The following is a 27,512-nucleotide window of genomic DNA, read 5'->3' as shown; positions in this document are numbered from 1 at the left end:
ATGCATATTGAAAGATAAAAAAGTTAATTATTTCTCCAGGCTAGGACAGCATGTGTGCAAGATGGCAAGTGCATGATGGTGTGTGCATCGGAGTCAGATGGCCCTGGCTTTGTCCTCCTTCCCTGTTTTCGGTAGGACACAGGCAAACACCCCTAGGCAACTGTCACCCTGGGCTCTTGTGGCTCTCTGATTCCAGACCTCCGGTCAGGAAGTGTTTTGAAGGCCAGTAAACCACTCAGGCCTGGTCTTCTCTTCATAAATAATTCCTCTTGGCCATTGAGGAACACTCGAGCTAGCTTTCAGCTTCATTATGGTTACTTGAGAGCACTCTCTGGTCCTGCATCTTTGCAAGCAGCCTATTCCTCTGTGGGAAATGCTAGTGGGCTATGGGGAGCGGTAAAAGAGAGCCGTCAGCAGTGACCACTTGCCTAGCTGGAAGCCACACTCCCGTGCACTTTTCATGCAATCAATCACGAAGGAAAGGTCAACAGACAGCTTTCAAATAACCGATCCATTTAACTACTGACATTGATCCAGGCCAGAGAAGCAGAGTTGGTTGGGGGAGGGAGGAAGGGAGGGGTTCAGTGGTCAATCAGTAGAAATCTAAACCCCTTTCAGCCTAATAGGAAGACTAAACACAGTCCTAAGCTTTCTGCTTTAACTCTCTTAGAGATCTGCCTAAGGCATCACAGGACCTTTACAGGGAAGTCTTAAAAAGTAAGAAAAAGAAAAGAAAAATTCCAACATAAAATTAAATACCTGGAACAGATAAGATCCATCCTTCACTGCACAACGCACCAACATACCTGTGAGCACAATGTGTGGGATAGCAGAAGCACAGAAAAAGCCCCTGGTGTGATCCCAGAGTCAAGAAAACTCCAGCCATTTTGCTGTGGCTTTACATTGGAAGACTTTCTTCACCACATCCCAAGCACTTCCACAAGGGAAACCCAAAGCATGCCATCACCAGCCCTTATGTATACCAACTAATTACCTTCTGATTAAAAAAAATAAGTGCCAGCTGAGGGTGTTACAGCCTTGAACCCTCCTCTGAAGAGCCAATGTCTTGAGAGAAATTGTGCAGGAAGAAAGTAGAACAATATATTACTGGTCACCCACAGCCCAGGCTCAGTTCCTGATGGTTCCGGTCCATAATCTTGTAACAGAGCCCTAGAGCCACCATGTAATATTCTGTGTGGAGCAGACTTCACTCTCATTGCACAGATGTCACTGAGCATAATGTTGAGTGCATACCCAGGAGACAAGGATCAGGGACAGGGAGAGAAAGCAGAACTGCCGTGCTCATCTAAGGGCACCATCCCAGAAAAAAATGGTTAATTCTGGACCCCATTCTGCACTCCTAAAACTGCTTCCATACTACTTCGTATGGAATGCCTAAAACTGCTTCTGTACAAGGTATGCTTATGGTATGCTCAGTGATAATGATAATGAAGCAGAAAAGACAGACAGCCTGATCAAGAGGTAACTGAAATCAATGTAAGGATTCCCACTGTATTAATTGGGCTCTGGCTGTAGTCTCCATTTAAAGGGAACAAGGCACATAGGGATTTCTCAGTCCCTAGGCTGGAGGTACAGAACAATTCTCTAAATCCCATAGGAGCTATTTCTCAATCAACTGTGGTAAGAAAAGAATCTCTGCATGAGACACTACTACAAAAAATAAGACATGAAATCTTGTGCATGTTTATGTATGTGTGTCAGGGGAAATGATATTAAATTTAAGGGGAAAAAATAGAATTAGATATCAAAAACAGGATTAAACCATAAAAATCTCTCCACTATGGAGAATCCAGTTTGTAAGATAATCTTTTCTATAAAAGGCATAATATTAAAGTAAATAACTCAGAAAAGCCCAGGAGAATCTGAGCTTTCAGTAACCAGCCAGATGGAGAATGCAATATAGGCAAGAATACTGCATGCCACACTTCATGTCTTAGGAGAAAAAAAAAAACAGAGAGATTTCTGGGGAACGTTATGGCTCTTTGTGGTTCACTCAATGATTTCTCCTTCCTGCTTCCCATGTGCACCAACACCACTATTAATAAAGTCAGCCATTAGCACTGAAAAGTAGGATTTTGTTGCAGTACTAATCACAAGTTTCCTGCCCTCTGACATGACATGGAGGGGCCCCAGCTCTTTGCTCCAGCTCCCTGCCATGCTGCAATCTGCAAATACATTTCTTGGAGCAGATCAAGGAAGCCAAATGAAAAGTACACAATGATTTGAGTATGCTTTCCAGTCTACGTGTTGTCCTAACAGGGGGCTATTATTTTGTCCTTTTCCAGTTCTACATAGACATGTTAAAAATGCTGACAAACTCTTTAAAGGAAAAGCCGGTGCTTACAGTGTGGTAGCCTGTAATGATAAACCACAGTCCAGTCCCATCTCCATGTAACCCTTCTTGCCTCCTTACAACTATCCCACTACAAATTCACCAATCTTTAGTCAATCGAAATCACCTCCATTTCTGAAAATCTGACACAGTACATACTATAAAAAATAAAATCTATATATTTAACTTTAAAAAATAGCCCCTAGTTTTACTGTGCCTTAGTTTTTTATGAAGAGACAAGCACCCAGGTTTCAGGAGGTACCAAGGCATGTCATAGTATGCTACCAGTCCTCATGAGTATATAAGCAATAAGCAAGGGATTACAGCTACTAAACTGCACTGGTATTTCACAAATATATTTATTCTATTTTAATATGAAGACCATGGCCTTAGCTATCTCCAGGCAGTTTGCATCCAGTCTTCTCTGAAAAGCTCAACTAGCATCAGTGGTCTAATTCTGGATTTCCTTCCACTTCATGTTAATTATCTACACGTGTAGAGTTAACATGAGCTGGTCTTGAGTATTGTGGCAAGAGCGCCAGCAGAAATTCCCACCTGATCCATGATGTGACTAAGACAAGAATCATTCAACTCCAGCAGGAGATTTTAACATCAGCTTTTATCTAAACAATGAATATATCTGCTGCATTATCCTACAGAGGCAGAATTGTTTTATCCAGCAATGCAATGTTGCTTTTTATTGGCCAATGTGGCAGGGCTGAAAAAGGTGTGTGATGTGTGGACAGGGAGACTGGCATAGGAAGAAAAAAGGAAACCAAGGCATAAACACATTCAGAACAAACAAATAACCACTAGGTATGTACTTTACTGAAATACGTCCATGTTTGTATCTTAAATATAATTTCTTCAGTGTGGAAAACAGAAAATCAAGCTTTACTGATTGCCAGCTCCTCAGCTGGATAAACAACAACTTGCCCTTATTTTGATTAAGAAGAGCTATTACATGTTTTTCCTGAAGCTATTATTTTGCTAGGAGCATGCTGCAATTTACATGTCCCTCCAAAAATGTCCCTTTAATGAAATGAATAGGAAATTAATGCTGTCAGGCAGAAAGCTTTTAGCTAATAGTTTTCAACACTTCCCTCTTTGAAACCTTGAAGAACAATTTTCATTTACCAGATATCTAAAGGTGAAAACAAAGTGTAGTTTCACTGATAGCACCTTGATCCTTTAGTCTGTAGTCATCAGACATTTTTTCTATTAGAGATTGCACACAGCAATAGCTGAGGTCTTCTGCTCAGTGACATTGACAAGCAGTATGTGCCAATACCCAGCAGGACAAGGAATTCAGAAAACATCATTCCACTTATGACAAATAGGACTAAGATGCGTTCGTATTCCAAATATGATTAAGAGAAATTGAGTTTAAAAAACCCACCAGCTCCCACAAGTCTGATGGAGATGTCAGATAAGATCATGGTGAGACCAAAAGATACATTTGTCATGGAAGAGTGGAAGGGTCCCACCCCATCTAGACCTAGACCAGCTGGCATGGTGCACAGAAACACCGAGATCAGAAAAAATAGCATCTTTATGTCAGTCCAAAGCAATGCCACTGGAAAAATGGCAAGATTAATTTAAAGACCAAATCAAGTACTGATAAAAATCATCCTCAACCAGCATGAAGAGCAATTTAACATATGATATTTTCACCCTATTATCTAAAAAATGTAAAAGCACTCAGTTCACTGGAGGACTCGAGTACCCTCCTACGAGCTCACATGACTGTGGGTAGATCACGGGCTAAGATGTGGAGCTTCACAGCCCGCAGGCTATAGCAAAACATCAATTTGTACCAGGATCCCACAACTTCAGCTTTGAATGGCAGCTGCAAAGAGACAACCATCAAGAATAAGGTCAGGATCTAAAGCAGAATAGTACAAGGAACTCAGGGATGCAACATTTTCTGCTGTTGAATTTGAAGAGCACACCAAATTGTTGCTCCATCACATCTGCTGCCTTTTCTTAGGATGGAAGTGAGGGATACAAGCTGGAAAACATGCTTCTGACCCACATTTTACCTCACACAGACCTCTCATATCAACAGAGCACTTTCAAGAGTGAAAACTAGTAGTGAGATTAGCCCTGTCCCTTTCCATTGGAGGAAAGGATGGGCACCATCACCTGAGCTCGTGCTGATGCTAATGGGTAGCAGTGGCTGGGCATGGCTGAACCCAGCATCTTTGAGACAACAACCAAAAGCCACGTCTCTCCTGTTAGAAAAGTTAGATAGGAAAGGACATGGAGAGCCCTGCCTGTGCCTCTCTCCCATTAATTCTTCTCTCAGGAGCCCTGCTTTGAAGCAGTATTGAATTACAAGCCTGACACTCACTTTGAAAACGCTCTCAAAGTGATGAATGTTCCCCTAACTGACTTTTTATTTTGAAATACATTATTATATGGCCTTCTAGTGAGACGGCATTGTCAGCAACATGAGTGACAACTCCTGGCAGAAGACCAGCTTCCAAAACCCCCCTCTTCCCACTGTTGCTTGCACAAGTCTTAAAGCCAAAGCAACCAATTAATCATTGCTCCCACTTCATTTAATAGAAAATGGTTCCAGCAGATGTAGAAATAAACACATAATTGACAACATTTCTTCTTGGGAAAGAGGCAATTTTTTGAAAGAACATGAGACAAATGGTAGCGTGGCCGGGCTCAGCTCACATGCAGGGCTGGCTTTTCCCAGCAGAAGGCTTGGTATAACTTTTCAAATGCCTTCTTTTCTATCAATCTGTAAAAAAGACCTAATTTTAAAGGTGAAAAAAAAAAAAATCCCACACTATATTATTTAGTATGCACTTTTTAATTATAATAGTGAAGAATCTACCAGAGACTACAGAAACATCTGAAATATTAGCTTGAGTTTTGGTCAACAAGCCAGGAATTCAGGGACCTAAGAGTGGATGCAGCAGTTACCCCATGTAACATTACTGTTTTGTGGGGCATTTAAGCACAAACTAATGAGAGCTCTGATGCAAAGCAGCGGGCAGTCTTTCCAGGCTGCACATAGCATTGCTAGCACACACACAGGCCAACGATCACACTTAAGGGATTGTTCCACACAAAGGAAAAAGTGGCGTGGGGGCAAAGACCAGACCCCTGGCCTTGGATCTCTGTGCTCCAAGCCATAATTAGGGGATCTTGGGTCACGCTTCCTTTCTTTCTCACTATCACTTTGGACCAAAGGCTGTGTCCTTCTTCTCTTCATTTCGGCACACTTCACAAGGGAGACCCCAGGGAGCAGGGGATGGCTTCTCACAAAACAGCCTTATCTCTGTGATCAGAGCTGTCTGCGGGAAGAAGTCGATGTTTCAGGGAGAGGCTGGGCTGGAAGCTGGACTCCCTGGAAGTGCTCGGATCATTAAAACTACTGTTTAAAGAAACCCGACACTTTGCCCAAAACTCTGGGAGAAAAAGCAAGCCTCTATATCAGTTCTTGGAAAAGCAAAACCGATTGCCAATTAATGTCCCGTGTCACAAAGATGCTTATTTATAGCTCATGCAGGCTGTCCACCACTTGACAGAGCAATTTCACTGAGACCAGGGGATCCAGTCCTTCAGGGCAGGGCTGAGCCCTCTACATGCAAAGGGCTGTGAAGATGAAATTCTCTTTAGATGGTTTCTGTTTCTGCTCTGTAACTTGCAAATGTATCAGAATCACAGCATCAGCAGATATTTTTTATTTTTTTTTCCCAACAAAACATCCATTGACTTCAGAGGGAAGACCTGCACAAGATCCTACTTGCTGGTATAAAATGCCAAGGTCCACTCAAAGCAGTAACACCAGAGAACAACAATGCTCTGGTGGATGTAAAATTAAACTTCTTGAAATGGTAGCTGTCAGAAAAAAAAATGAAGGTTTCCATCTCCACGCTCCTTTAGTTTGAAAAAAAAAAAAAAACCAAAACAATAAAAGAAAGAACTCTCCAGCTCCCATCCAGTTAAACAGGAACTCCAATGTAAAAATAAATTTCTCCCCTACCTTATAGGGCACACGAGAAAACACAATAAAACACTATGCCCACATAACCCAGTCTATCCCCTTTAAATGCATTTCACCCCTACTTGCTTGCATCTGTTTCTGTGTCAATATCCCCTCCCCGCTCACAATAAATACATCACCCTCTTTGTCTCTCTGCAACTGACATATTGGTTTTGATAGCTTTGCTCAACAACTTATTCCATATGTTTACTTCCCTCTGAGTAGAACAGTTCTGCCTGACTTCCCTTTTGCTCTTAATTTCCTAATGATTAGACTGCTGGCTCGTTTTTTGAAAAAACACACACATGCAATTCACGCAATTCCACGTGAATAGATTACTAGTGCTCTATTCTATCATTATCGTTTTCAGCCTTTATTTTGTTAGTGCTTTTGTTAGGTCATATTAAATCTCTCTGCAAAGAGATAAATGGTTCCTTTATTTTGGTCTCATTAGAAAAACCGAAATGAAGAAAAGCAGAGACAAAAAGAGGTCCCTAGCCATCCACTTCTCTGGTTTTGAGTGGAGGACAACAGCAGTAAGTTCTCAAAAAATTAAAATAAAATTAAAAATAATCCATGCAAATGTGAACCTTTAATTGTCCCTGAGGACTAGTTTAGAGTCTTCGGTAATAACATCAGTTCTTTGGATCTCTACTGTTCCCTTTCACTGATGAATCCTGTAAATAGTACGCTAACCTACCTTTTTAAGGATGTTTTGCTGCCATGGCCATTACATTCTAGCTCATTCTGTATGAGGAGCACCAGACTGCAGATGTGGTCTAGTTACTGTGGTTTAGGCTTTTTATTATACCTACCTTTTCCATGATGATATTGCATCATACAGTAAGCTGCACTTCCTATGGGTTTACCTCTTGTACTTGAAAGGTGTGGTTATAGCAGAGCTATTCCATGAAGGATCTGGCCTACCAGGCCAAAATCCTATTGACTCTTACTGTTTATATTTGATTACTCTGGCACAAATGACAGCTGCAGTTAACCTTACACATCCTTTACATCTGTCCACAAAAACACCTCTTTAAACAAACTAGCTTTAGGAACTAGCATCTTCTTACAAAGGCACGTATTCACCCAGTGTTACAACTGAGCATGGGATCATGATCTGTGCCTCAGGTAATTCTGAAGAGATCCAGAAGTCCCAACTGCTCCCCTAATTACCTTACGTACGGTCCCACACCAAGGAGATGGGAAAGCTGCCCAGCTGCCCAACTCATGGAGCTCTCCAGGGACAGGACCTTCTCTTCATTCCCCTCTTGTTGCATGCCAAAACATACGCATGAAGTAGGTAGCATGTAGCCCAGTATTTGTTGGATCAAAGCCCTGTGTTTGTGTATTTGAAAACTAACACAAACATTCATGCAAGAGGAAAAAAAAAGAAAGAAAAAAGGACATACAAAACCTAAAACCTCTTCTTGTCAGTGCTGCCTTTCGATAGCTTGGGTAAAAAGGGACTTTCCTTTTATCGTTCTTGTAGTCTTCTCTACAGAAATGATATTTTTCAGCTGTAATACTCTTCAGCAAATCCTCCAAAGATATTTCCTAACAATTCTCCCCTGGCTGATGCCCAGCAACTCAGGCCCACAGTTGCTGAATCCTTCACTCTTCTCTTTTGAAGAGGAAGAAGGAGATTTCTGCCGTTCAGAATATTTCCCCAATCTCCAGAAGACTGACTGCACTTATTTTCTATCAGATTAGTAGCAAAGTATACTATCCAGAAGGACAAATCTACCAACTTTGGTCCAATGTTAAAAAACTGGCCATCACCCCACTCCTGGTCTTCTTGAGTAGTTACTATCATCTGTATTGCAACATTGCCACAGAGCAGGACTCCTGCAAAGCAGGGCTGGATAAAGCCCGTCCAATTTACCTGTCCCCTTTCCACCTCTCTCCTGAAATCTCAGCTGTATGAATCTTTTTAGGTTTTGTGGAAAGGAAAAAAAATGGTAACTTCTCTTTTTATTTTCTCCAGCCTTCTCACCTTGTTCTGTTCTCAGACACTCCAAATTAGCAAATAAACACATTTTGCATGAAATTACAGTTATTAGTGAGAACCGTTTTCATGATCTGGCTTTATCTCAGCCTGGAAAACCTGGTATGAAATAGTTGGTGGGGGGAGTTGTGTCACAGCTAGTTTTTGCTGTTTTTCTCCCAGCTCCTTTCAGAAAACACGTTCCTAGCACAAAACAGTTTGCCACAGCCTTTCACTTACTGTAAAAACAGAAGGAAAAGAACGGCTGAACAAATCTGCTGTTACAATGCTTGTCACCCCTCTGCTTCTCCCATTCTTAAGCCTGCGTAAAGCTGTTCCTGATCTTGTTTGGCTGCAAATATATCATGCTGAACATTTCTATTGTTCTTGGTTGAAATGCATCTTTATGAAGCTCACTTTGTTAACAGCGCTCCCAAAATGCCAGAACAAATGTTAAGCGTTGTCAGCCTCTCTGCCTTGTGAAAGATGCCTTTGCACGGGGCATCCTTCAAAGCAATAAATTCTTAATATTTAAAAGTCGATGGCAGGATAAGAAAAAATAAGCTGCTCTATAGGCAGTGAATACAACACAGGGGCTTGTTTAAGTGCTTCAGTCATACTGAAGTACTTAACAATTGCCTTCTGCTTATCCGGTGGAGTTAATCAGGGTGAGTGCCGGACCCATCACATGTGATCCTCTGGTTACAGTGCACAGCAATTGCAGCCTGCTAGCAAGCCTTGGTTGCCCCTTCCTCTGTGCCCAGCTTGACTCCATTTCTGCTGCACGCTGAAGCACCTCAGGAGAAAGGTATCAGCATCCCGGTCAAAATTACCGCCGGCAGCTTTAGCAGCGATGCTGTCACAAGAGGAAGGGAGCCAGAGGCCGCACTTCCCACCAGCCCGCCTTCTAGGTTTTCAGCTCCTGAACAAGGCCGGTTTGTCCATTATCGCAGTTTGGCTTTGAATTATTCATTAACCCAAAATGACTTATCAGCTAAGCCCTGCAAGTGAGCAACCGAGGCCCTGGAAGTGCCACAAGCCCTCGTGCAGGTCAGGGGAGCCGTGCAAACAAGGGGCCGATTCACCAGCAGCCTGCCCAATTTCCTTCCACAGCCAGGTCTTTATGAGCACACAGCTCTGGAAGGGATCCTACAAAAATAAACGGTGGAAACATTTCAGCAACTAAATCGCGATTTAAGCAAAAGCCTCTCAAAGAAGGCATTGTTACCGCCTGCTCCCACCGAGGGCTACCACTGCGCTGCGGAGACAGCGCGGCTGGAGCCGGGCGCACGAGGGGGTGGCAAGGCCAGGGAGGTGGCACCACGCACCTCCCAGAGGCTTGCAGCAATGTTTTAGCAGAGTAAAGTGGACATGGGATGGTGAAACATCCTGTGTGCTTGCTTCAGGCTGCCCGGCTGCTGGGCTCGTTTTGCATTTCGGGTGTGCTCAGAGGAAACGGCTTGCTCATTCCGCTGCATGGGAAGCGAAGCAGTGCCATCGCCTTAAGAATAATTTGTTGTCATTAATAATAATACATTGATATAGAACTTTTCATCCCAAAGGATCAAAAAGCAATTTACAATCTCAAAGCAATTTACGGAGTGGAATAGTTTCTGCTTTAAGGCACATACTGCGATGGTGTCTGAGTGTGTGTGTGTGCGTGGATGTGCATGAGTGTTGCGTACAGAGGTGCATCATCCTGCTGACACCCTCCCTGGGATCCCAGGGAGGACAAAAGGTGGCAAAGGGTGCCCTAAATGTTTCAGGGGATACAAAGCCATCTACTCAACTGAATTTAATGGGATGAAGCCATTTGGGTCACATTTCCCCTTCCTTTGAGAAGGAACAACACTCCATGCAGGAATCTGTGCAAAATGAAGCCAACATGGACCAACTGATGGAGGTTTCAGAAAGGAAATGTAGGTAAATGCAGACCAGATTGAGAGCAAGGATTTCTACACTCATGTTAAAATGCAGTGCTTGCTAGACATCAGCAGCATCAGTATGTCCTTCATGCTTTTGCATCTCTCAGACTAGCAAAATCATGGGCAGCAACATGAACTACTGGGTGGTGATTTCACACTACAACACAGGTGCCAAGTCTCCCTGGCACAGCAAACTCTGTCTTCAAAATAAAACCAGGCAAAAAGTGAAAAAAAAAATGTTATAAAGCTGCAAAAATATTAGCATATTTGTGGAGTTTTAAAGTATTTCTTCTGTTTATAGCATTTCCCTTAGCACTTAATGCATAAGCTGGGGAGATAAAAATGCAATTTTTGCTTAATGACCACACAGAGGAAAGGTCAATGCATATCTCCAGGGAGCATTGGTAGCATACGGACGTTTTCACCATAGGTCACTAATTCAAATCTAACCTACTTTACCAGTGATTCAGATATATGATTGTCTCCTGTTGCTTGGTGGCTTTCAAGTAAAGTGATTTTTCCATCTCAGGTGAGTTCTTTATGCACAGTAGTGCCCCGCTTTTACATACCTTGTAAAAGTGCCGGCTGCAAGCGGCAGAGGGCTATGGGAGAGAAGTGGCCCTCAGCTGCAAGCTGCCCCAGGTGGTTTGTACGGATCTGGACCGGAAGGTGGGATCTCCATCTGCCTGGCACGACTCTCTTACGGCTTCACTTCTCAGCTCCCTTTCTTTATTTTTTTTTTATTTACCTAATCTTTTACTTTGGCTTTCTACTCTTACAATCAAAGTACACTTTCAGGGCTCTGACTCCAAAGGCAATCAAGCAACCAGCCAGTCCTGTTAATACTTCCCTTCATCATTAACTGCAGCACTCTCTGCTGCATGTGTCACCCCTACGCTTGTTGGGAACGTGGTTCATACATGAGCCTGGAAATCAAAACAGCTGAAGCCGAGGCGATCGGCTCCGGGGCAGATGCATTGTGCAGCAGAGCAGGGGATCGAGGCGGGCAGGGCTTTTTTTCCGGCACCAAGGCCACTCGAGGCAGCCAAGGGAGCCGCCAGGGCCCGGCAGCCCTCATGAGGGAGGCTGACGGGGTACGGGCGGAGCCAGCAGCACCCCCTCCATGTTGTACAAAGGCAGCCCCTGGGGAGCGCGGCCACCAGGCCGGGCAGGCAGGGCATGGCGCCTCAGGCAGGCACGGCAGTGTGCGCAGCAGTGCACCCGGGCAGGGCAAGCAGGGAGGGCACCCTCACCGCGCTTTTCCTACGGTCTTTCCCAATGGTGGCTGTAACCTGCTCATGAAGAACCCAGCCATGTATCCACCAGGCAGAAAACCATGGCTTCCGCATCTCTTGCGGCCTCTCCAGCCACAGTCACTGATATGGCTACCCGGACAGAGGGCTCAGGGAAACACACGGCCGTCCAGGCCTTGGGCTGCAGGGTGTGCCCAAGCCTTCTGTCAGTGTCTGACAGCAGCAGTGGTGGGTATGCCTGTGGGAGGTGTGCCCAGGTTGGACAGTTGCTCAGCCTGGTGGCGGAGCTTCGGGAGGAGGTGAGCAGGCTAAGGAGCGTCAGAGAGGGAAATTGACTGGTGGAAGCACACTCTGCCCTTCCTGAGACAGACTCACAGTTGTGAGCCTGCCACAACACAAGTGTCTCTTGCTACACAGAAGACAAAAGTTCCCCCATCCCACTAGGCGGTAGGAGGGAACCTAGGCCAAGGGGGGAATGGAAGCAGGTTTCTGCTCGGGGTGGTGGGCGAGCTCTCTCCCTGCCTGCCTCACTTTCCCATCTACCCTTATATAACAGGTATGAGGCTCTAGAACATGACAGTCAAAGCAGCGATGTAGACAAAAGCCCATCCTGGTTGGAAGGGTTGCCTAAGGCAAGGCAACCTACTCCTTGCATCGCTACATCTTCTGTCAAGAAAGAAGGGTTATCATCATGGGGAACTCCCTTCTGAAAGGGACAGAGGGCCCGATAAGCCGTCCGGACCCAACCCACAGGGAAGTCTGCTTGATTAACTAGATTTCCTTTTATGATAAGATCACCCATCTAGTCGATCAAGGGAAACCAGCTGATGTGATCTTTTTGGACTTTAGCAAAGCTTTTGACATGGTTTCCCATAGGATCCTACTGGACAAAATGTCCAGCATACAGGTAAACAAAACCATCATACGATGGGTGAGCAATTGGCTGATGGGCACGGCTCAAAGGGTTGTGGTAAATGGGGCCACATCTGGCTGGCAGATGGTCACTAGTGGGGTCCCCCAAGGCTCCATTTTAGAGCCAGTCCTCTTCAATGTTTTTATAAATGATTTGGATGTAGGACTAGAAGGTGTTTTGAGCAAATTTGCTGATGACACTAAACTTGGAAGAGTTGTTGACTCTGTTGAGGGTGGAAAGGCCTTGCAGAGAGATCTGGACAGACTGGAGAGCTGGGCGATCACCAACCACATGAAGTTTAACAAGAGCAAGTGCCGGGTCCTGCACCAGGGACAGGGCAACCCTGGCTATATGGACAGACTGGGCGACGAGACTCTGGAGAGCTGCCCTGCAGAGAGGGATCTGGGGGTTGTGGTTGACAGCAAGCTGAACATGACGCAGCAGGGTGCCCTGGCAGCCAGGAGGGCCAACCGTATCCTGGGGTGCATCAAGCACGGCATTGCTAGTCAGCCTAGGGAAGCGCTCTACTCTGCGCTGGTGCAGTCTCACCTCGAGTACTGTGTGCAGTTCTGGGCACCACAGTACAAAAAGGACATAAAACTGTTGGAGAGTGTCCAGAGGAGGGCTACAAAGACGGTGAAGGGCCTAGAGGGGAAGACATACAAGGAGCAGCTGAGGTCACTTGGCCTGTTCCGCCTGGAAAAGAGGAGGCTGAGGGGAGATCTCATCACGCCCTACAGCTTCCTCACGAGGGGGAGTGGAGGGGCAGGCACTGATCTATTCTACTTAGTCACCAGCGATAGGACCCATGGTGTCAAGCTGTGACAGGGGATATTCAAGCTGGATATCAGGAAGAGGTTCTTCACTGAGAGGGCTGTCACGCACTGGAACAGGCTCCCCAGGGACGTAATCACGGCACCAAGCCTGTCGGAGTTTAAGAAGCATTCGGACTGTGCATTTAAGTCATATGGTCTGAATTTTTGTGGTGCTAGGAGTTGGACTCGATGATCCTTACGGGTCCCTTCCAACTCGGGGTATTCTATGATTCTGTGAAATGCTGTGAGAGGATGAGGTCAGGTGGAGAAACCCCCTCTGGTTCTCAATGCAGCTAGTTCTCATTCCGGTTAAGTGAAATTGTGCTAAAAATAGGTCTTACTAGGAAGCATCATCAGTACCAGGGCTCCTATCACGGATAACCCTGGGAATTAGCTTATGAATGTTCTCAGTGTAGACAGAGCCTTAGAAACACACTTCTGTGATCTTCTCTGAAGGAAAGAAAAAATACATAAATGAGAGCTTGTCAAATATTTATAGAGCAATGAATCTATTTACCTGGAGGCCAGGTAAGATAAACAAGTATGCCATATATCGTGTTGTAGTCTGAAATGGAAGAATCTATCGTTCTTCACATGCTATCCAGCTAGCATCCATGAATTATTTTATAAGAATACAATGAGATTTTCATTAAGCATTTGGGGATTTAAGGAATTATTTGTGCATATTAAAATCAATATTCACTTGTATTGTTCACTGGCAACTCACTCTAATAGCATTACGCAAAATGTTTTCAACCATATAGAATGAGTGATGATGTTATAAACCAGTTTTGAGGAAACTTTGATTGCATTAAGTTCAGGGTTGTTATTTTATTCTTAAACAGCCTTTACCAGCATCAAAGCGATATAATTGAAATATGCTAGCAATGATTTTAAATGTTGATGGCTGCTGACGTGATTTTACAAACATGCAGATGAAAATTAGGATAGCACAGACTGTTACTGCTACAAATAAACTTTTAGGCAATTTAGAAATACATTAAAGAAAGGCAAGAACACTCAGAGGACTGAGCAGCTGACTCTCATGGCTTCTGATGAATAGGTAATGATAGACAAGGCTGCACATTGAGAGCACGAAACAAACAAGTATAGGTTTGGAAAAAAAATGGGAAAGTCTCCCCACCCCAAATTCTTACAGACAAAATGCCTGAAAGCAGGAGCCTGGTCGCATGGAACAGACACCGAACTCCCAGGGAAGTTTCCATAGGTTTGACCCAGCTCCCGTGGCAGTCAGAGCAGCTCACCCCTGCCTTGCTGAGCCCCGTGCCTCTGGGTTCCCACCAGGTTTCACACAACAGCTTGCCTGCACATCCAGCATCAGGCAAAGGTGCCAAGTGACCTCAACCGAGTGCTCCTTGATCCTCTGCAGTCTTCTCCACCATGGTCCTTCATGCCTGTCCCTCTCAGAGCATGAAAACAGCTTACCAAACATTTATTATTTCTGATGGAGTTATACTTTGCATGCCATGCGAATATACATATATATATATTTTATTTTTCCCCCCCCAAAAAAAAAGATTTCCAAGGGCTACAGCTGTTTATACCAGTTTACAGCGTATGCTGCCAAGATATGTATTACCTTTATAAAATTAGTGATAGGTTGTATCACTTTGTTTTTAAATCTAGCCTTCTCTGAGATTGGCCTCAGACGAATAAATAAAACTTCCTCCCCAAATTCTTAACAAATAATATAGGGTGTGGCTATATTTTCAAATTGCTCTAAATTTCACAGTACCATTGGTTTCAATGGAGTTACACCAGTTTACACCACTGCAGGATCTGACTTAAGTGTATATTCCAGGCAATCTAGAAACAGTTACAGGCTGTTTACATTTGCTGGTTTAATAGCCCCAGTTAACTCCAGATTTGCAAATAATAAATGTGTTAATGACTATATATTATATGCACATACTTCTATCAAAACTTCTAACGAGGCCTGAAGCACAACAATAATAAAGAAGCCAAAAAGCTGAATATTCAAGTTGGTGTGTAAGAGCAGGCATCTTCTCCCACTTGCCCCCAAATGCAGGCACTTCCACAGAAAGCATAGCCAGGAGGTGGGAGGAAAAGGCAGATTTGGGGGGACCACACAGACTACCACACATTTTGGGAGCACCTTGCCCTCCCACAGCAGCAGTGCTCTTGTGGTCCAACCGTGGCTCCAGCAGGTTTATGGGGTTTGCCACTGGGGTGACTGCCTCAGGTTAAAGTGTGCAGTGTTCTGCCCTAAATGTGGGACAGGGTGAAAGAGACGTGTACACTACCGGTATACACACAGCTTCAAAATATTGTTCTGTTATTAGTTGTACGGGAAGATTCCTCAAAAGCCTGTGATCCTTAAAAACAGAGCTTCTGACATCTCAGACCACAAATTCCCAGTTGCACCAACAGGGGTAATCCTCGTAACCTTTTCAGTTAAGGAAAACATATCTCATTAGTGGAAAATGCAATTAAAGCATGTACTTATGCATAAGTGGGCAGCCAGGGAGGGCATTGAACTCATTCCTGCTCCGCCATCCCCAAAAGCCGTGAATTGGCTCAGCAGTCGTGTACGTGCTCACAGGTGCTGCTGGCCCCATCAATAACTGCATTTTTCAAACCATTACAATAAATAAATAAATAAATAAATAAATAGTTTTCAAGTTATCCTGGTCCTGACAGTATTTCAACTTCTTTTTGGAAAGTTACAAAACGTGGTGTAGCTTGTGAAACGTAACAGGAGTAACTCTCTTGTCTGAGCTGCTTCTTTACTGTTAAAGATGACTGGGAATTCCAGTGAAAACCAAAATGCAAACACACACACACACACAAATCCCACAACAATCAAAATTTCAGTCGTTACCATCTTCTCCAAGTTTTTTAAAACCTGAGAATCACTGAATGGAAGGGACTGATAAAAATATCTGCAACCCTCTCTTTTGATTGCTCTGCAAGTAGTTTCACGGGGATTTGGCGGCAGCGCTAAAACGCTCTGAACGCCTCAAAACCTTTCCGGGTATTAAAGCTTCAGCATCAGGCTGGCAAGGCGAGCAGACATCCTTTTCCCACAGCCCTCGGGGGACTTTGCACACCCACCCAAGGCCGCCAGGGGGCAGCGGCGCCGCGCTCTGCATCCCCGCCCCGCGCCGGGACAGGAGTCGCCCGGCTCCCCTTTCCCCTTGTTGTGCATTTTTAATTTATATTTACATATTTATATATCTCGTTTACCTGGCTACCGTCATGGCTTTGTGTGTTTTGCTTAGCCCTTTCCCAGTGTCACAATTTGGTTTGGCACAGATTCATCCCTGAAGTTCCAGCGTGCTCCCCCTCTTTTGTTTTTGATTTTTGTTTTCATGTTTGTTTGTTTGTTTTCTTTTGTTTTTGTTTTGCGCACCTTTGTAGCCGTGCAATGTAGACAAGCTCAACGATGAATGACAAATAACTGCTTTCAGAAGGATATTAAAATTCCCAGGTATGTTAGCGGAATCAAGTCAGCCTGCCCCGAACTTGATGTAATGTACTCTGAGACCAGCCTTAGCGTTTTCATAACTCAATTTGCCTCTGCTCTGACAGAGACATATAGTATTGATATGCAAAGAAGAAAAGTGGTTGTGCTGGTGTCAGGGACAATTAAGGTCTCTGCTTCTGCGCCCATTAGCTGAGTGATTCGGAGCTGGTGGAAAGGTTTAGTCATTCCTGCGGGGGATAAAGGACATGGATACTCTGTCTGGGGATATTGATTGAGAAGGACACAACCAGTAGCTAGGATACTTTTTCAGTGACACAGAAGTTAATGATTTAGCGATTCATACAAGAAAAGCTGCCTTGCCACCTTTGGTAATTGTTTGCATTGCAGATAGCGCCATCTGAACTGACCTCCTCAAATTAGCAGCAGCCCTGAGCACCGTGCGGTGCGGCAGGTAACTCGCTGGCAAACCACAGAGGAGAGTTTATCAATAAGTGAATCTCTCCCCTCTCTACTTCATGTTTTTTGACATCAGATTGATTTCTGTCCTCGCTGAGCACAATTTCCAGGTGTTCTGCTCAGGACGGAGCAGTTCAGCGCTGTGTTTCTGTTCTGCTCGTCCCACCCCTTGGTGAAAGATCCCACGCTTTCTGCCCGACAAGAAAACCAGCCCCCGGTCCCCTTTCTCTACAAACACGGAATACCAAAGCAAAACCACGGGAGGAAACCTTTGAGCAATCCTTGTCAGAACTGACACGAGGAGGCAGAGAAAGGAAACCGTGCCACGCTGCCGGGGAGCTGCAGTGCTCCAGCAGAGCAGCTTGCTCCCGAGCCGCGAGCACAGCAAAGTGAATACAAATGTGGAACAGGCTCTCAGAAAGAGTAAGGAATGGGCTCAGCTGCAGGATTGCAAGCCTCAAGGGACTGCTAATGGGCTTCAGGGACTGTCACCTGCAGGCTACTGTTCGGCTCAAATTCTTGCTGGCTGAAAGTTTTCACCAGATGATAACTTGCTGGTGGTCTGCCTGAAAGAAGTCGGTGTCTCTGTATCTGTCTTTAAAAGTCTCTGTTCTAATTCACACTAACTCTGTTACTGTGCCTGGTTTATGCTTTGGTCTTGCCTACACTGCAATTTTAGTATTTCATGCCTATCTAGTAAAATTAAAAAAAAAAAAAATGGCATGGGGAGGACACTTTTTGAAGCAGTGCCATTTAACTTTGCTCAATAAAGCTAATGGTCTCTGTATACAAAAGCACAGCTCTTGATGCTGCTGTAAGGAAAAGTCCGTGAACATTTTCATTCTCCCCATTTAGAAGCAGCTGCTTTTGCCTCTGGATGTGTAACGTTACCTGTCACATGGTAAAACCCTACTAGAGGGAAAGCAGAGCAGCTTTACGAGAAGTGTGGCTAAGCATCTTCCCCCCACCTTCCCCGGGGGAAAAAAAATAATATAATTGGATATTAACATGTCCACAGGGATTTGTAGCTTTTCCATTAAAGTGTTCAACATGAATGCTATATTTCATGGTCTCCGTGTTTTCAACAGACTTTGATGATGGAACTGCCCTATTCTCATTGAAGCTAATGGAAGACGCGCTGTTTAGATCAATTATGTTCAGGAAGTCCTGAAATATATATATATATATATATATTTCAGACCACATTGCTTCCAGCACCCACCACACCTCCTTCCGAAATACGGTAATTTATGTAAGATGTCCAAGTAACAAGCTAGAGTGGGACTCAAATATATTTCCTAAAACACTTCTAATTATTTGCACTTAACTCCCCAGTGGAACTCCAGCTTCTTTTCTGCGGCACGCTACCAGTACGAAACTAAAGAACCATCCTGGATAAGTCAGGCCCAACACTTTCAAAGTCCCATTGTGGTTTCATGAGGGATTAATTAAGGAACCTCAGGAGTTCTGGGTACCCAATATTTTCCTTTGCTATTTTTTTAACCCTAATTAAAGAGAATGTTTTAGCTAAAAGCACAACAACTTTGATACGGGTTATTCATATTCCCCCCCACCCCTTCCAAAATCATAGTGTTAAGCATGTAAATCATACTGAACATTACCAGTCTAAAGGGAAGTGACAGATGACTGTGACTGCCATTAAATGTTTATTGCATCCCTGCCATGTAATGCAATTAGGTGGCAAGAAACATGTAATGTGTATTGCTCTGGTGGGAGAATGGAGAAATTATTGGATTTTCTCTCTTAATCTATTTATATCTTGCAGTGGGGGCATTAGGTAGATTAAGCTAGGGACAGTGCCCCCAATCAGTATGCTAAGCAGTGTTTGTCACTCGTTGCATCATATGGCAATAATAGCTGTAAGAGTCCCGCATACAGAGGTAACACTGAATCTGAGGGAAAGTGAGAAAGTCTTCTGCTACCAGAGCACCAAAGAACCAGTTCGTAAGTGCTCCTCTCACAGAAGGGGCAAAACCGCCTAAAAATCACTAACTCTCATTATTTCCAGGGACTGGTGCTACAAGATATCAACCTGTGCGGTTGGTTGGTTTTCTAAAACACCACTGTGGTCCTTCAGCAGTGCTTTATATGCATGTAGTCGTCCTTCAGTCTCTGCTGAGGCTAGGAACTTCAAAGCTTAATGGACACAACTTCACGGTAGCTTCTGGAGGTTGGTGAGGTAAAAGGGATTTGGATCCGTCGGCAGGTGTTTTTCCCTAAAGTTCATTAATCCTCTGAACATCTGAGCTCAAAACTGTCCCGGCAGTTTTGCCAGCTCAGGCCTCCTCAGCATATTTCTAGGGTTTCCCGACTCGGATCTAGCGATGGTTGCTAATGACAAGCTAAGTGGCCAGCTGTGACTCCTTAATACCACCTCACTTAATTGCTGCCCTAACATCCTTCTCCTCTCACCCTCGTGCTCGCCTGTCTGAGGTAATGGATAGGTAGCCCTAGAAACCAACCGCCTTTGTTCCATATAGCTTTAACGCGGTCAGGAGCAATATATAGCTTCTCTGAAACGTCCCACTGATGCGCTTCGCCTCTGCGCTGTAGAAGCACCATTAGAAGTCTGGCTTTCCCAGAGGGAGATTTCTTCCTACACGACAGCCTGCATCCTCCATAAACGCGTACTGGGGGAAATGAAACCAAATCCCTATGCAAAGCCATGGCTGCCAACCCGGATTCAAAGCACGTGCAGTTTACTTTATCTCCTTGGCTGCTTCTAACAGCTTTACCTTCAGCCCTACCACACTCTAACCTCCCCATCTCTCCGTCTCCTCGCGCAAGTGACTGTGCTGCACTCACAGCCACGACTAGCACCCCACAGCCTCGAGCCACCTCAGAAGGGAATACGGCTTTGCATTTGGTGACGGAGCACTTACAGTCCTGCCAGCACCAAATGTGGTGGCAACTCGCACGCAGAAGGACTCGCTCAAGCTGCCGCTTTCACTGATGATGCTCGGGGTAACACTCTCGGCTGCCATCACCTCCCTCAGTACAAAAAGCCAAGCAAGGGAGAGGAGTATATGCAAAGAGAGGTCCACGTCACTCTGTCTTTGTCAGTCTGGCTGGCAGCACTGCATTATTTTTCTTGTGGCTGCCATATGTGGTAGTTCAGGGGGATTACAGACACTCTGCTTCAGGAATAGATCTAGGCCAGCAACTCGGAAAAACAATGAGGACTATTCTGAATTCACCGCTTTGTGCGGGGAATTGGAGAGCCATGACTAAACTGAGCTTCAGTGCAGAATTTTGGTGCATACTTTAATAAACTAACGTGGGGAAAGACCTTCCGTGGTGCCTTCCACGCCTCTCTGAGATTAAAGGATGGCAATGGTGGAGGGCTTCTGTCTTGGAGGTGGGTGATCACCAGGTGAGACCCTAAGGTCATCGACATTCTGCTGCTTCCCAAGGGTTTTGCAGAAATTCAGTTTCCACGCCTTTTTCTTTGTCAGGTGGAAATATCTGAATTGCTCAGTCCAATGGCGGGATATGTATTCACAGCGAAAATCCCAGTCCCTCCCACGCTGGTATTTACACACTGAGCACAGGAATGCTGAAAGTTTCTGACTGACATCTCTTCATTAGAGGAGGGAATAAACTGCACACCTCTATCAAATCTCTAGATGTAATCATGTAATATGATTATTGCTAAAATAAGATCAATTTATGGTAGAGAAATCAATTCTAGCAAGTTCCACTGCTGTATATATTGCTTTTACGTCCTTCTGTGTACAGTACTTCAGCTAACTGAAAACTGACACTCAAAAGTTTTCATACATATAGAAAAAGGGTATTTTCTCAAGCTATTAAATGTGAACCAAACATAGACCTCCTGGAGAAAGGACTGTAATTTAAAGTCAGTAGAGCTGCAGTTGTTTATACCAGGGCAGAATCTGCCCCCACAAAAAGGCCTGATGTCCTCTTCACACGTCCTAGGGCTACAGCAGTGTGATGGCAGATAACTATAAGCAATACAGACAAAGCATATATTTTCCTGAATTAAGACAAAGGAAACTCGTTCTGTCTGCCTCTCAAATTTGGGAGATTAATAGTATTATGACGGGGAGGTTTTATTACCATGTGTAAAATCAGGCTTGGAAAAACAAAGAGTGGAATAATGCTTCATCCTTCTACAGAGCCAGTCGAACACCACTTTGCAAACTGGCAAGTAATGCCTTTTGATATTTTTTGGCACTGCTGAACATCTGCAAACCAGTCATGCTATCTGATAATCTTTTTAGTATTTGATACTAAAGGCACAAGTGAACAAAAGGCAGCCGGGGAATTATTTGTGAATTACACAATATTGGTATTCAGTAATTAAGCCTTAGAATTAGTTGGGAGAGGAGAATATTAGACTTCAAAATTGGCCTACTGAGTACAATATTTGTCTTCAATGTCAAACACATTTATTCAACTGAATCGTGCAAATCCATTTCCAAGCTTTGAGACTTTATGCCTGCTGAAGGGCTTGGATATTCCTGACTCAAACTGAGGGCTAAGCCATTTCCCATATTCTCTGAGCTGAATCCCCAGATCCCTTTCACTCCCCAGGTCCATCGATGACCCAGGCAGGGCTGCCTCTGCCAGAGTTGAATCACTGACTGTGATGTTCAGGAATACCCTGGCTTATGGCTTATATATAAATTGCATGCAAGAAATACTTATTTTCCTGACTCCTTGTTTGACGGTAGGCTTCTGTAGGTAAATGTTCACTACATACTCTATCTTATTTCTGCTAAACCAGTTCATAAAAATCCTGCTAACTTCATGTAGAGCTGTTATTGAACATTTATTAAGGACTGATAAAATGGACTAATTTATGTCCTATAAAGAAGGTATTCATTAGAGTATAGGTTTAGGTGAAAGTAAAATAAATTATGGGCAACAAAGAGAGGAATTTCATCGTGAAATGGATACAAGGGACTATAAAACAGCTGCAAGATGTTAGCGACTGCATCCGCTGTAATCACAGAGCATGCTATCTGTGCTCCGAGAGCTGATTCTCCTTGACTTAAAGGGGGAAGAAAAAGTCAAGTGAGATAGTGGATGTGTTACTGTGTGTAAGCTGGCACTCCTCATGCAAGCACTGATAAAATACCAGAGGGAGGCTCTGGCTCTGCTAGTTCTCCAAAGGGGAGACAGCCCAAGCTCCTTTCAGCCGTGTCTGAGTGTCACCACTGACAGTCCCTCAAGAAACACCGCCTGTGCTCACTCCCCATACATCAAGCGCTGCACAGCCTCCCACTGCTTATCAGCTCTGCAGATACTTTGACCAGTGCTCCTTCATCTGACTTGCCCTCTTTCTCTCCCCCTCCCCTTTTTCTTTAAAGGAAAAAAAGGGGTTATGTGAAGCCTCACAGATTATACTGTTTATTTTTTCTTCTCCCTTAGATTTTAAATACTTGGAATTATTTTTTCTAAACAAGTATTTGCAATTATGAAGACTTGGTGTGCATTCAGGTAAAATGCTTAATGTGATGGTACAAGCAGAATGTGAGGGAAGAAATCATTACAACTGGAACTGGAGAGCATACCAACATCTTTCATTTGCTTTTGTCTCTCCTCTCCTCTCCTCTGATTTTCTCCTGTACCCTCAGGGGTACAAATTCAAGAGAGCTGAAAATCAGCACTCTCTGTCCTGTTCTGAAAAACAAACCGTGCTCTGCCATTGAAATGCACTTTTTTTTTTTTTTTTTTTTTTTTCCTTTTGGAAAGCAGATGTGCATCGTGTCAAGTCCTGACCAGGAACCATTCACTTGTAGCTTCTTCACACTGGCATACCTTAAACGCACAGAGTAAAGTCCTGCCCTGATGATGCTGTGCTGGCTTCTGTTGAGGCAGGGTTTGTTCCTGCTGGGCCCTTTCTCCCTTCATGCCATCATCCCTGCTGCACGTACCAGCCTGACTTCCTCAAACTTCTCAACTTCAGCCGCACAAGGCTTCTCATTTTTCTTTTAGCTTGTTGCATTAAAAAATAAGATAAAATTAAATAAAAAGTTCTGCCTTTTATGTGCAGTATAAGTCAAAGGTGAGAACAGCTCTGTTCAGATTTGTGCTTCCTGAAGTTCAGTAACTCAGACATGCGTTTGGAAATGACTACAGTAATTCTGATTGGCTCTGAATAATGGCAGCAAGAAGATAAAGTAGTGACAAAAAATGAATTATCATGTTCTTCTTTAGAAGTTATATATAGCCTTATTTCTTTCTGAGTATAATTTACAATCCAGCCTGAGTATTATTCAGCTATGTTTGTTGTTTGCCAGTATCCACAGAATTATTTTCATGGAAAATTTTTATGCACACTTTACTCACAAACTCCTTGTGCTGGCAATATACCATTTTAGTTGGCAAGACATACAAGATATTAAGAGCCATTCCTGCTTTCTAGTGCTAGAAAATAGTAAATCATAAGTGTTCTGCTGACACACCTTTGATATGCAATACATTACAAATTTTCAAATTACAAATTACATTACATTGATATGCAATACATACAAATTTTCAGACAAATGATCAGTCGCACTACAGCTCAACAGGCTTGAAGAATTCACAAATAGTTTGAATACTACCTTAACCAGATGCTCCCAAATAGCAGTGAATATGATTGAAAGAGTCACAGAAATTAAAGCATACTGACAAATACGCTAATCCACATTAACACTTCTGTTTGCTCTGGGAGATAAAAAGCATTACAACTAATGACAGCATCAGCCTTATCAACAATGTCCAGGGAAGCAACAAAATATTTGGATAGCTGTCAGGACAGCTTCTGAAAATGGTCGGCAGAATTTAGCTGGAAACTTTCAAAAACGGGTTGTTGTGGATGGTTGTTTTTGTTCTCCTGACTTTCAGGACCGTCACCAGAGGCAAACCTGCTGCTCTGTCATGGCTGCCCATCAAAACAATATGCAGAAACACAGTAAAACAAAATATTGCAACAGAAAGCACACAAATTAACTGATGGTTTTAGAAACCTTAAGAAGATTCAAATTTAATTCCAGAATATTTGGAAGAAGTGAGGGGAGGAAGGGGGTAGACAATGAAGCAAATTAACTTTTAAGAATTGTTTTACATAGTCATAAAAGAAGAAACTGGAAGGAACAGCTGAGGCTGTTTGCTCGAGCAATCTAACATGCTTTAACATATTTCTGCTTTCATTTGTTTTTTGCTTGGGGAATAGTGAGAACAGACAGCTACAATGTATGTTATTTACATATGAAGCAGAGAGTAATTTCCAGCAGTGTGTCTTAAAAAAAGTAAGAAAAAATGCCAGTTCTCAATTATATGTTTTCATTGGTCAAGTCTACATACAAAATAGTCAACATGCATTTCTGTAGTCAGAGAGCAAACCTACAGCACAACTATTTTGGCAAGGAGATCCAAAATGGCGAGGGAACTCTTCTTCACTGACCCAAACTTGCCAATGAAGCTTTGTGTATTGTCACACACATATGAAGAACTTCCTAAACAACAACAGCAAAAAAGATAGCTTAACCGTTGTGCTGGGGTTGATGCCCAAGGATCGGATAGTTTAATCACATATGCAAATGTAACCAATATAATGAGTCTTTTGTGAATAAGGTTTGAAAGGAGATCGGCACTTTGTGCACATCATATCCAAAGGACAGCACGGAGGAAGCATTGCTGCTCGCTGCTCATGTGCCTTATGTTGCAGCATTTCTCTCTGAAACTTCATTCCACAGTTCTCCTCCAGAACACACCCACCTTTTCTTAACTTCTTGTAATGACCATATAAATGGGGCTAACACATCCTAGAAAACATAAACCCACCGTTTTCCCACTGAGACATGTCTTTACGGTACGAGAAAAGCTAGGAAGCATCACTCAGCTGTCTCTTCTGAAAGCTGTTGTCCTGATAATTGAGTTTCAATACATTATTAATACACAACTGACTGCCTAACCTAACACTTCAAGTAGTCCATAGAAAGACAAAGACATGTAAAGCACAGCTTATCCATGTCACCAGAAGTGGCCAGTTATATTAAATATATTATTCCAGTTCCTCACCTCAAACATTTGCTCTACCACACATAAATTAGCTGAATCAGATTTATTTGCAGTATCAAGTACTGTACCATATATAAATTGATTGAAGCAGACTTACTATATGCTGGACAGACAGACAGGTTTGAAAGCAGCCTAAGACAATGGAAGTATGTGCAATAATCACAATATAAGATTTAAAGCAGTAAACTGTGTAATGAAAGACATTTAAGAACAGAACAAAATCCTAAGTCTTTTTCCTGCACTGTGACATTTCTGAATTTAATTCATATCTCTGCAAAATCCCATACAAAATCTAAACAACATTGAATTCCTACTGGAATGGTTTAAGCAGGACATAAAGTTGTGCACAATTTTACCCATTTAAAAATACAGTATTTCACCAAAGAGAAAGGACCAAAATCAAAAATAGGGGAAAATGGCATTGCAGTTTTTATCAGCAGTTTAAATTCCTCAATTATCTCATCTTGAACGCAAAAGGCAAATAAAAGATGGTCCTGACCGTTGTAACCCTAACAATGTTTTCTACAGGGACAGAGGAGAAGTGTCTGTCAGTGCAGAAGTCCTAGTCAGGCTGCTTGAAAGGCAGCCAGGTGGTTGACAGCCCAAGGTGAGCGCAACTCTATCAGCCTTCTCTGCCTTTCATCCTGAGTAGTACTTACTGCAGCATTTGGGAGATATAATCTAATATCCATAGGCTATGTAGCTTTCTGAGGAAGGGAGCTTGGAAGGAAGCTTGGAAGGAAGAAATAAAAAAAGAGGGAAGGAATGCAAATCTTCTTGTGCCAGGTAAAATCAGTACAAAAAAAAAAAAAAGTAACAAGAAAAAAAAAATCAAAGTTCTTTTTAGGAACTTTGCTTTGGTAATTTTTTTATCTATGTATTCAGTGAACATAAGAGGATGAACTTTAATGGGAAACCCCTGTCCTGTTGTTTGTGCACTAGCAGCAGAAATATGCCACGTGCCAAAAACCCCGACCGCATCTTTGCCAAACCCAAATCCCATTTCTCCAGCTGTCTGTTTCAGAAGCAACCAGCACAGGCTATCCCTGCAGTGTGAATTATAAGGAGATAATTCACTTTGCACTGAGAACCTACGCTCCCTGCCTGAACAGGAAAGTGAATATACGTACCACAATGAGTTCTGCATTTGCTGCAGACCAGGGATTTTTGTTACAGGTAATCTTCTGTGGAAAGCGCAGAGCTGAGCTGGCCTCCTGCAGAAACGCCATGCAGCTTCTTAGGGTAAAAGCATGGAGCATTACCTGCTACAGCAGTGACAGTCACCAGTATCTGGGGCAGTTTCTGCAAGATTTGCTTATCTGGGTGTCCTGGAGGCTGTGAATAACACGGGACCCATCACACAAAGCCTGCAAAGAGCCATGCAAGGGAAAGAAGAGGAAGAGGGAGCGATGGAGATCGTGCATGGGCAGGGATGCTTCTGTGAACAGCTGTCTCAGCAGGGATGTTCCCTGCAGTGCTATAGCCACGCTCTGTGGCAGTACCAAGAGACAGCAGCAATATAACCACTGCTAATAGGATAGGGAGCAGGGGTCCAGGGGAATCTCCTGTACTCGGCGTTATATCCCATCAGTGTGTGCACTGCAGAAAGTCAGCCATGCTTTAAAGGCTCCTGTAACAGTCCCATTCTGTAGCTAATAAGGATTTGTACAGAGCTCAAACTCTTGTTCCATGCTTCCAAAAATCAATTTTTATTTTTTTTGCCATTTGTCCAAAGCATGTTGCCTTCTTGGCTGTAGTAGTGGGGAGTCCCTTTTCCTTTCTGAGAGAAGTCAAGTGAGAGCAAGCATATGGGATTTACCTACCCAGGCTTTCACCCCAGCTTCTGAGCTTGTGGGGAATGTGGTTTGCCTCTTAAAGCACATTTGGTACCAGTACTGCTGTACCCTGCCCCAGCAGTACTTCTCTGCAGGAAACAGCCACTTCTGAGATTCAAGGAAACACATTTGGACCTAAAGGTCTATAATACAGTAGTAAATAAAAATAATAATAATAAAAAAGTAGTAAAAAGATATTCTCAAACTCAACAGCAGATAGAAACCTCATTTAGCCTGGAGAAGCCACCAGCTCCAACCCGTCCAGAGAAGCGTGGCATATCAATGGAAAGATAAAAACTGACAGTCTTATAAAATGGGTCATCAATTCCTGACTTCCAAAGAGCAAGAAATGCCAAAATACGGGTAAGAGCTTCTGAATGTGAATGGTGCAGCCTCCTGAGAGGAGCTGGGTGGGAGGACACAGGAGAGCCAGGGGAAGGTGTGC

The 27,512-nt window shown here is 43.5% G+C and overlaps 1 protein-coding gene and 1 long non-coding RNA gene across 6 annotated transcripts in view; both read right to left on the bottom strand.

Annotated features, from left to right (window-relative positions):
* The window catches only part of LOC308194771, a 74,988-nt gene extending 48,635 nt beyond the window's left edge, over nucleotides 1-26,353 (bottom strand). The window contains exon 1 of the long non-coding RNA XR_013950851.1: nucleotides 807-26,353. This is a non-coding gene — a long non-coding RNA (uncharacterized lncRNA). The remainder of the gene's footprint in view (nucleotides 1-806) is intronic.
* The window catches only part of UNC5C (unc-5 netrin receptor C), a 250,298-nt gene that overhangs the window by 198,662 nt on the left and 24,124 nt on the right, over nucleotides 1-27,512 (bottom strand). The window lies entirely within an intron of this gene.

The sequence above is a fragment of the Anser brachyrhynchus genome (assembly GCF_964034855.1).
Source record: "Anser brachyrhynchus genome assembly, chromosome: 4".
Lineage (NCBI taxonomy): Eukaryota > Metazoa > Chordata > Aves > Anseriformes > Anatidae > Anser > Anser brachyrhynchus.
Note: the sequence above shows the minus strand (reverse complement) of the source record. Positions and strands in the feature narration are given on the sequence as shown.